We start from the raw sequence: 9109 nt of genomic DNA on the forward strand, positions 1-9109 counted from the left end.
CAGAGAGACGGGCGGATCTTTAAGAACTTGTCGGCTGCAAATCAGTGAAGACAATGAGATGACGGAGGTGATTTTAGAACAGAGATAAAATGTTACTGTTTCCCTTGAAAATGTCCCAGTCTTGCCAGAAGATGGGAAAGAAAACATCCTCCAGTTTCCTGTTTCTTTTGTTTTCAAGCTACTTCCTAGACGTCTACTAAATGAATGAACACAGAAATGAAAGAAGAACAAATCCCAGGGGTGAGCTAAGTTAACAGCAGAAAGAACCTTGACCTCTGGCTCGACTTAGAGGCTATACTGCTTGCTAGATGTGTGGCTTAGACAACTCTTGTAATTGTTCTGAATCTCAGTTTCTTCACTTGGAAGATGGGGGTAATACCTCCCTGAAATGCTCATTGTGGTACTGAGGATGAGACCAGGGGTGCGTCTGTAGACTGATGATGAGCAAGAGGAAGAGGAGCTGTTTGTTGGGGTAAGCCACAGAGGGGTCTCTGGATTTTAATTTCAAAGCCTTTGATGTTCATGAAATGTCTTAGAGTTTTATTTGGAGTCAGTGGTACTTTTCAGCCGACTTCTCCGTTGGGTGGTTTGCTCCCTTCTGCGTCAAGTAACACTGCCTTTATTTATCCTTAAAGCCTCAAGAGAGGAACTCCAGCTCCTGTACACAATTCAAATCCCTTGTCCTTGCCTTGGCACCAAACAGCTGACAAAATGCTTTCAGAGATGTTATCTTACTGGAGCCTGGCAGCTCCGCCAAGGAGGCCGCTCTGGCTGGCTCTCCCAACTAGAACTCCACACAAGACTCATGTCTGTTTTTAGCTATCTTTCCAGGCTAAAGAAAAGTCCTAAAGGTTTGGGTTTCTCATCCCAAGGAAGTCCTTCCTAGCTAGGGTGATGATTGTATGTTTTCCAGAAAAGACATTGGAATTCCCGGCACGTCCCCCAATGTGTCAGCCAGCTCTTCTCTCTTATCCAGATCACTCTGTCTTCTTGGGGCCTCCCTGATGACTCAGAGGGTAAAGAATCCACCTGCAGTGCAGGAGACCTGGGTTCTATCCCTGGGTTGGGAAAATCCCCTGGAGAAGGAAATGGCAACCCATTCTAGTATTCTTTCCTGGAAAATTCCTTGGACAGAGGAGACTGGAGGGCTATAGTCCATGGGGTTGCAAAGAGTCAGACACAACTGAGTGGCTAATGCTTTCTATCACTTCTTGTTCTGTCTTGACATTTCCTGTAGTTCAGCGTGGTCCTATGGCACCAAGGTGGATATTGACGTACCCTGGCAGATTGTCAGCAGATTGGATTTTCTGAGATCAGCAGCCCCATCGTCTTCTTGTTTTACAGGTGGGGAACCGGAGGCCTGGCATGACACAGCCCCGCAGTGGCAGACACAGTTAGGGCTGGCCTCCTGGGACCCGATCAGATGTTCACTGCACTGTTGTACACAGCATGTACACCACTTTCTCCCTAAGCCACTAGGACCAGTGGCTAAGGACATGGCAGATTTCTTTTTCAGATTTTTTTTTTTTTATGTGAACCATTAAAAAAAATTCTATTGAATTTTTTACAACATTGTTTCAGTTTTATGTTATTTATTACTTATTTATTTTTGGCAGCAAGTCTCGTGGGATCTTAGCCCCCTGACCAGGGATCAAATCTATACCCTCTGCATCGGAAGGCGAAGTCTCAACCACTGGATCACCAGTGAAGTCCCAGGACATCAAAAACTTTCAGTGCCGAAAGTGTAGTATATATCAGAGCTGTTTTGCTGGGAACTGGGAGATGGTCCTTCTAGATTCTTGCTGGTAGGGGGCTTTAGAATGAGGAATCAGAGGCTAGAACCAGGGAAAGCATGAGGTACTGGCTGGGATCACTGGGGCTGGGTAGCTTGCTTCCCAAGGATGTGATGTGATCTAGTGGGAAAGGGCAGTCTCTGGAGTCAGGTGGATCCTGTTCATAGCTCTGTTCTTTCACTTACAAACGTTAAGGTTCTTTCTGAGTCTCAGTGTTCCCATCTGTGAAATAGGCATACGAATCATGGAACTGGACTTCCTGGTGGTCAAGATTCCATGCTTCCACTGCAGGGCATGGGGATTCGATTCCTGGTTGGGGAACTAAGATCTTTCATGTTGAGTGGTGTGACAAATTAAAAAAAAGAATCATGGAAGATTTTGAAGAATTAGATACACTTCCTCACCATGCCTTGGCTCCACTCTCCTCTATAACGTGGGTTGTGTCTCTCCAGCTTCCAGCCAGGTTAAGGGTTTAGAGTAGATGGACTCAGAGACCATGAGGAAAAAAAGGGATCTCAGCATCTTAGTCATCAAATAGCTCTCACAAACCAGACTTTGCTGAGCTATTTTCATTGACTCAGACACTCTCAAATTACATTACCCTTGAAATCCAGAAAGGTATGAAAATCAGAGAACACGCTGGGGGCGAAATCCTTTTGGGGTTCTGCCAGCTCAAGGTCCTGCAGAAAGTAAATCCATGAGGGGTGCTTCACTGAGCCTGGAGCCCTGCTGGCCTCCTCGCCCACTGCAGGAGCCAGCGGGCCAGCAGGCAACAGGAGAGCCTGGTGTTGCCTCATCAGCCACCTCCGAGGGCTCACACCTGCAGCTGCCAGAGCCAAGGGTGCAAGGGCAGATGGTCGCCTTGTACAAGAGAGTTTACAACTGAATTCTTTAAAATACACACATGCCAAACACTCTAGCTTCCAACCGTTCACTGGTCACTTGAGATTCTCTCGTATCCCTGATCAAAGCCTTAGAATATTTAAGAATTTTGAGTTTTCTCCTGGAGATAGGCAGTGGACCTACCTTCAGCTGCTTTCCTTAAGGTCATATTAAATATTGAAGTGAATCTGCGCTCCTGAGCACACATTCATTGTGTGAGGGGTGGGATGAGAATTGTTCGTGGACTAGAGGCTGGTGCTGAGGCCCCACTTAGCCTGTGACGGAGGAAGATGCCCAGCTTCTGGATTTGGGTTGACCAGCTGGCCTGCTTGTGCCTAGCCCCTTCATGTGAATAGTGTTTAGGGGAGCGGGCTTCTGTGCTGCAGTGGGGCTGCTGGTCTTGGTGGCTATTCAGTGCAGTTCCCCCGACCTTCCCTTACATTCTCCCCTAAGAAGCCCTACAGGGATGTAGGTCTCTGTGAAATGACTTAGAATCTGCTTTTTTTTTCTTCCTGAATCCTGTGAACAGAGGAACCTTGTGGGCTGTAGTCCATGAGGATGCAAAGAGTCAGACACGACCGAGCAACTTTCACTTTCACTCTCTTTCACTTTCCCTGCAACCCACCGGGCTCCTCTGTCCCTGGGATTTCCCAGGCAAGAATACTGGAGTCGGCTGCCATTCCCTTCTCCATGCTGTTTCTTTTCTCTCTTTTTTTTTTTTTGCCAACCTTCGTCCTTCACTACTTTGTATTTTGAACTGGGAGCTCTGAGCTCAGTAAGTTCCTCAACACTCAGGGGGTCCCATCCCATAGATAAACTCACATAAAGAGTGGAGGGGGAGAGAGGGAAATGGGAGAGAGAATGTCTGAAGATATTTAGAGGAAGCAGCCAGTCTTCATGGATGCTGAATTTTCACATCTTCGCAGGTCCAGCTTGCAGGTCCAGTTTCGCACGCTCAGGACACATGCAGGGGTGTGTCCTGTGTGTAGGCTTTGTGAAAGGTTTTTTATTTTTGCTGTAACAAAAGCACTGCTTTCTTGTTGTTGCTTAGTCACTCAGTCCTGTCCCACTCTTTTGCGACCCCATGAACTATAGCCCTCCAGGCTCCTCTGTCTATGGGATTTTTCAGGCAAGAATACTGGAGTAGGTTGCCATTCTCTTCTCCAGGAGATCTTTCCAACCTAGGGATCCATCCTGCATCTCTGGCCTTGGCAGGCAGATTCTTTGCCACTGGGCCATCAGGGAAGCCCATGCCTTCTTCTCAAGGAGGAAACACAAAACTTTGTCAGGCAGCCCGGTACAGACTAGGGTAAGGGTTTCGTAAACAGCCTGGAGTCAGAAAGGACAGAGGTTGATGGATAACTCTGCATCAGTTCCAGCGGAATCTTGCTCCCCTCCGCTCTCCCACCCCTCCCCTCCAGTCCTCCCACTGCCCCGTTCTGTGCATCCCTGGCTCCAGGCTGACACCAATCTCTGTGTCCCTCCCCAGTGATTGAAGCCACATGAGACGGTGGGAGAGTCCTTACAGGAGGTTTAACCCCAAGACCCTTTCCACCAGAGAGGCAAGGTTGTCTAAACAATCTGTCACATGAAAGATCGGCCTCTGTCCTCTGAGTTAGGGAAGCCTAACAGATCAGGGCCTGTAAAGAGGATGAGAAATCCCTTTTATCTTGGCCTCTTTTTTTGTATGTGTTTTTTAAAGCAGTTCTATCATTGTAAGCATACCTCCCCGGTGGGAAGATTCTGAACGCCCACTGCTTGCTGCCTGTTTGCAGAGGTCAGTATCCTTCCCACACCCTACCGTAACCCCTAAGTGTCTGCTCTTGCAAATAACCACTTGTCTACTGGCCCAGAAAACAGCACCAAATGGCTTAGAGGGTAAAGAATCCATCTGCCATGCAGGAGACACAGGAGCTGAGGGTTCCATCTCTGGGTCGGGAAGGCCCCCTGGAGAAGGAAAGGGCAACCCACTCCAGTATTCTTGCCTGGAGAATCCCATGGACAGTGGAGTCTGGTGGGCTACAGTCCTTGGGGTCATAAAGAGTCATAAAGAGTCAGACACGACTGAGCACACACTCCAATGCTGGACTGAACACCAGAAATGCAGCTTTTGTCTGACTTCCAAAGTGGAAAGGACGGGGCTAGCCATGTCTGTGTGGACAGGCTTGTTCTGCAGAGTTGGGAGGTTAGCAGGTGTTGGAAAAACAAAGACTGTAGACTTTGTTGCTGGCAGAACTGAGTTTAGATCCTATCTGGATGACTTAGGAAGCTGCATGCCTTTGGGCAAATGATTTCCTCTTTAAATACTTCCTTGGCGTGTTTGTTGTAAGGATTAAAGCTAATGTATATAGAGTGCCTGGAACTAGTGTGACCTAAATACGTGATAATTACAGCAATCTGGGTTGAAGCTTTCTGCAACAGCTCCTCATAGGTTGTTATGACATGTGGGCTGTTAATTAATCCATTCAGTCAGTCCATCAAGAAATACTGACTTATAAAAGCATTTATTAGACAGTAATGAGATTAGTCATGGCTCAGATGGTAAAGAATCTGCCTGCAATGCAGGAGACCCAGGTTCGATTCCTGGATTGGGAAGATCCCCTGGAGAAGGAAATGGCAACCCACTCCAGTATTCTTGCCTGGAAAACCCCATGGACAGAGGAGCCTGGCGGGCTACAGTCCATGGGGTCACAAAGAGTTGGACCTGACTGAGGGACTAACACTAACTAACTAATGAGATTAGTAAGTACAGAATTATGTCAGGACCACTGAACTTGGAATTTCAGAGGAAAACACTCTGAAGCAATCAGTTGACCTCCACCAAGGGGGTCTTCCTTGCATCCCAGAGTGAGGTGGGCTGAACGGAGCCCTCTCTGAACATAGGTCAGGTCACTACCTCCACCCACCATCATCTCTTTTGGCCCTGGGTCTTGTGCGCTGGGGTAAAACTGAAGTTTCGTTGTTTTTTTTTTTGTTTTTGTTTTTGTTTTTTTTTGATGGGGACCATTTTTAAAGACCCTATTAAATTTGTTACAATATTGTTTCTATTTTCTGGATTTTTTTTTTTTTTGCCTCCAGGTGTGTGTGGTCTTAGCTTCCCGACCGGGATTGAACCAGCACCACCTGCATTGGGAGATGAAGTCTTAACCACTAGACCAGCCCAGAAGTCCTAGAACTGAAGCTACTTGAGAGCAGCAGCTAGGGAGCCTCTGCTTATGAGTCCATGCCTGGAGAGACTGCTTCATCTATTGACATGTGGATGGACAAGCCCAGAGCCACAGGTGTGCTGTACTTGGGTCTGACAATAGAATCATATTGCTTGTTAGAGAGTCTGTAGGGCTGAAAATCGGAGAAGGCAATGGCGCCCCACTCCAGTACTCTTGCCTGGAAAATCCCATGGACAGAGGAGCCTGGTAGGCTGCAGTTCACGGGATCGCTGAGTCGGGCATGACTGAGCCACTTCATTTTTACTTTTCACTTTCATGCATTGGAGAAGGAAATGGCAACCCACTCCAGTATTCTTGCCTAGAGAATCCCAGAGACAGAGGAGCCTAGTGGGCTGCCGTCTATGGGGTCGCACAGAGTCGGACATGACTGAAGCGACTTAGCAGCAGCAGCAGCAAGGCTGAAAATAGAGGGTTGCCAGGGAACTGCTGGGCACTTCTGTCTTCTGGCTTTATTTTGGTTTTTGTTTTTTAACATCCTTGGAGAGATGAGGGCAGAGATGTCGGGGGAGGGGAGGAATCCCAGCTGTCACGGTGGACCCCCAGCATCATGGTTCTGAAGGTCCTGACTGGCTCAGTGTGAAGGTGGGGGTCCTGGCATCATGCTGCCTTGAACTTGCAGGATGAAGGTCCTTGTGAGTCTCTGTGTCCTTGTCTATAAGACAAAGCTATTGGCAAGGTCAGTGCTAAGGTTTCTCATAGGACAGTCTAGGATTTACTTTCCATGGTGCATGTTTATGAGAAGAGACTCTTGGGACAGTTACCATTTTGACTTTTTCTGTAGATTCCATGTGGCCGAAGCTTCTGGACAAGGTGTGCGTCTCAGGAGTATTAATCTGCTGCTTTCAAGTCAAGCCTTGGATGGGAATGAGGTGACAAGGTCAAGAATTCACACGCCTCTAGCCTCTTACGTCAGACTGACTACAAAATACTACACAGTGGGCCAGCAGGACCAACCAGTGTCCAGGACCAATTAGTCTCCCATTCCAACATCTGGGGCCACTGATGTTTTGTCTTTGCAGGCAGCTGCCGGGGAGGCCATAACCTGCTTTCTGGTCCCAGGCTTCTTTCCGTTTGCCAGTAGAATCCTGAATATGTAAGAACTAAGCCATTACCTTATTCTCATTCCTACAGGGTCACCTTTGGAAAGTCAAGCTAGAAATGCCTGCAGGAAGAAAATGCCTCTGTTCTGTTTAATGCTCTTCGTTCATTCATTCTTTTCAAAAATATCTGTAGAGCAGGTGCCAGGGGCTACGCTGAGCACTGGCAATTCAGTCGGGAACAAAACCAAAAGTGGACTCTGCTCTCATGGGATTTATAGCCAGGTGGGAAGGCAGATACTAACCCAAGACATAAACAAACTAATGAGGGTGTAGCTTTGAACTTGGGGAAGTGTTAGAACAGAAAGGGGACAATTCTGTGGAAGTGTATGTAGCTGAGGCTACTGACTGGTCCCTCAGCAGCCAGCCTCCCATCTTGACTCACTGAATCCCTGATTTGTTGGAGGGACTAATGGGCCCAGCTAGAATATGACTTTTCCTAACCTCTCCTGAAGATGGCTCAGTGGGTAAAGAACCAGCCTGTAAAGCAGGAGACCCAGGAGATGCAGGTTCAATCCCTGGGTCCCGTGGAGAAGGGAATGGCTAAGCCAGTTTTCCTGCCTGGAGAATTCCATGGACAGAGAAACCTGGCAGGTTCCAGTACATGGGGTCTCAAGAACTGAGAGACTAACCCTTTCTTTACCACTGAGCTACCTAGGAAGCCCCAGAGAGATGTGGGGAGGCTATCTAAGGGAAAGGACCCCTCTCCAAGCTTCACCCTTCTGGTCCTACCCAGATGCTTGACATTCCAGCCTCTGGCCCCTAGGGAGCCCCTGTTTAAATGCAGATTGTATCTGGTACTGTTTAATTGGCCTTCATTCTAGTTATTAGCACCTTAGCTCTAATCAGATGGCCGTCAGCTGAAAAAGAAGTCTTCGGCCAGACCAGTGGAGTGAAGGAAAAGGTAGTGTAGGGGTTCACGGTACCAGGAGAGAGGTCCTTAACCCTTGGGTGGTCTTGGCGGGCTGAGAGGGGAGCCTGTTAGGCCCATGAGGCTGGAGCACTGCATTACTGCGCATGGACTGGAGGGCGGGCAGCTCCCGCACGCGCAGTGTTCTTTCACGCAGGACACAGTTATGTAAAAACAATGACAGCTCCATGTCTTGGAATATCACACAGCAGTTTCAAATGAATAAGACAGATCTGTATGTGTTGATACACAAGGTGATGGTCAAAAAAATGCCGCCCCTGCTTGATCATGGGAAAATCTGTATGAATCCATATTACAAGAATACATTTCAAAATGGAAAATGTGCATTATGAAATAATAAAGGAAAAAAACAGAGGAGACAGGGTATGCTGTTAACACACCCACTGCTAAAAACAATTAAATGCTCAGAAAACCAAAAGAGGCTGGAGGGTACCCACAAACATACTAAGGTATCCTTGCTGGGGAGGGTATTATTTTTCTTCCTCAAGGTTTCTGTTTTCTCCAGTGAGTATATATTGATTTATTGAATAGCTTCTGTATTTTCATGGTATACAAGATAGATATTTCCTGAAAAGAAAGTCTTCCTGTCCATTCCTAGCCCCCAGCTACCTGGTTCCTTTCTTTAGAGGTACCCTCAGTTACTGTCAGTTACTGGCCTCTCCACACACACACACACACACACACACACACACACACACACCAGACACACAATATATTTTATGTTGATACAAGTGGTAGCATATTGTATACATTGTTCTTTGTCTTGTTTTCTTCACTTGATAATGTATCTTAGCAATTTTTCTGCATCAGGATAAACAGCTGCGACCCACTTTTTAACTGATGCAGAGTACTTCCTTACATGGATATATCAAAATGGATACTGATGGTAAAGGCTTTATGTTGCTTCCAACTTAACGTCACAGCTTTTTGCGGCAAACAGTGAGTGTTCCTGACAGTCGTGCTTCATATGTGCAGGCATATTTAGAGGTTAGCTGCCTAGAGATGAAATTAATTCAAAAGGTACGTGAATCTGTAATTTTGACAGAAATTGACAAATGTCATGGCATAGAAGATGGACCAATACCAGCAATATGTGAATGCCTGTTTTCTCACATTCTCATCAGCAGTTATCAAATTAAGAAAATCTTTACTTCCTTTCACAGCGACATGGATGGACCC

General features: G+C 47.0%; 1 long non-coding RNA gene across 1 annotated transcript; it reads left to right on the top strand.

The window, feature by feature from the left end:
* On the top strand, positions 1253-7525 carry LOC106502140. Its single transcript, XR_001918159.1, has 3 exons — positions 1253-1344; positions 5754-5956; positions 6684-7525. It is a non-coding gene; the product is annotated as an uncharacterized LOC106502140 (long non-coding RNA).

Source organism: Capra hircus, chromosome 5, assembly GCF_001704415.2.
Source record: "Capra hircus breed San Clemente chromosome 5, ASM170441v1, whole genome shotgun sequence".
NCBI lineage: Eukaryota > Metazoa > Chordata > Mammalia > Artiodactyla > Bovidae > Capra > Capra hircus.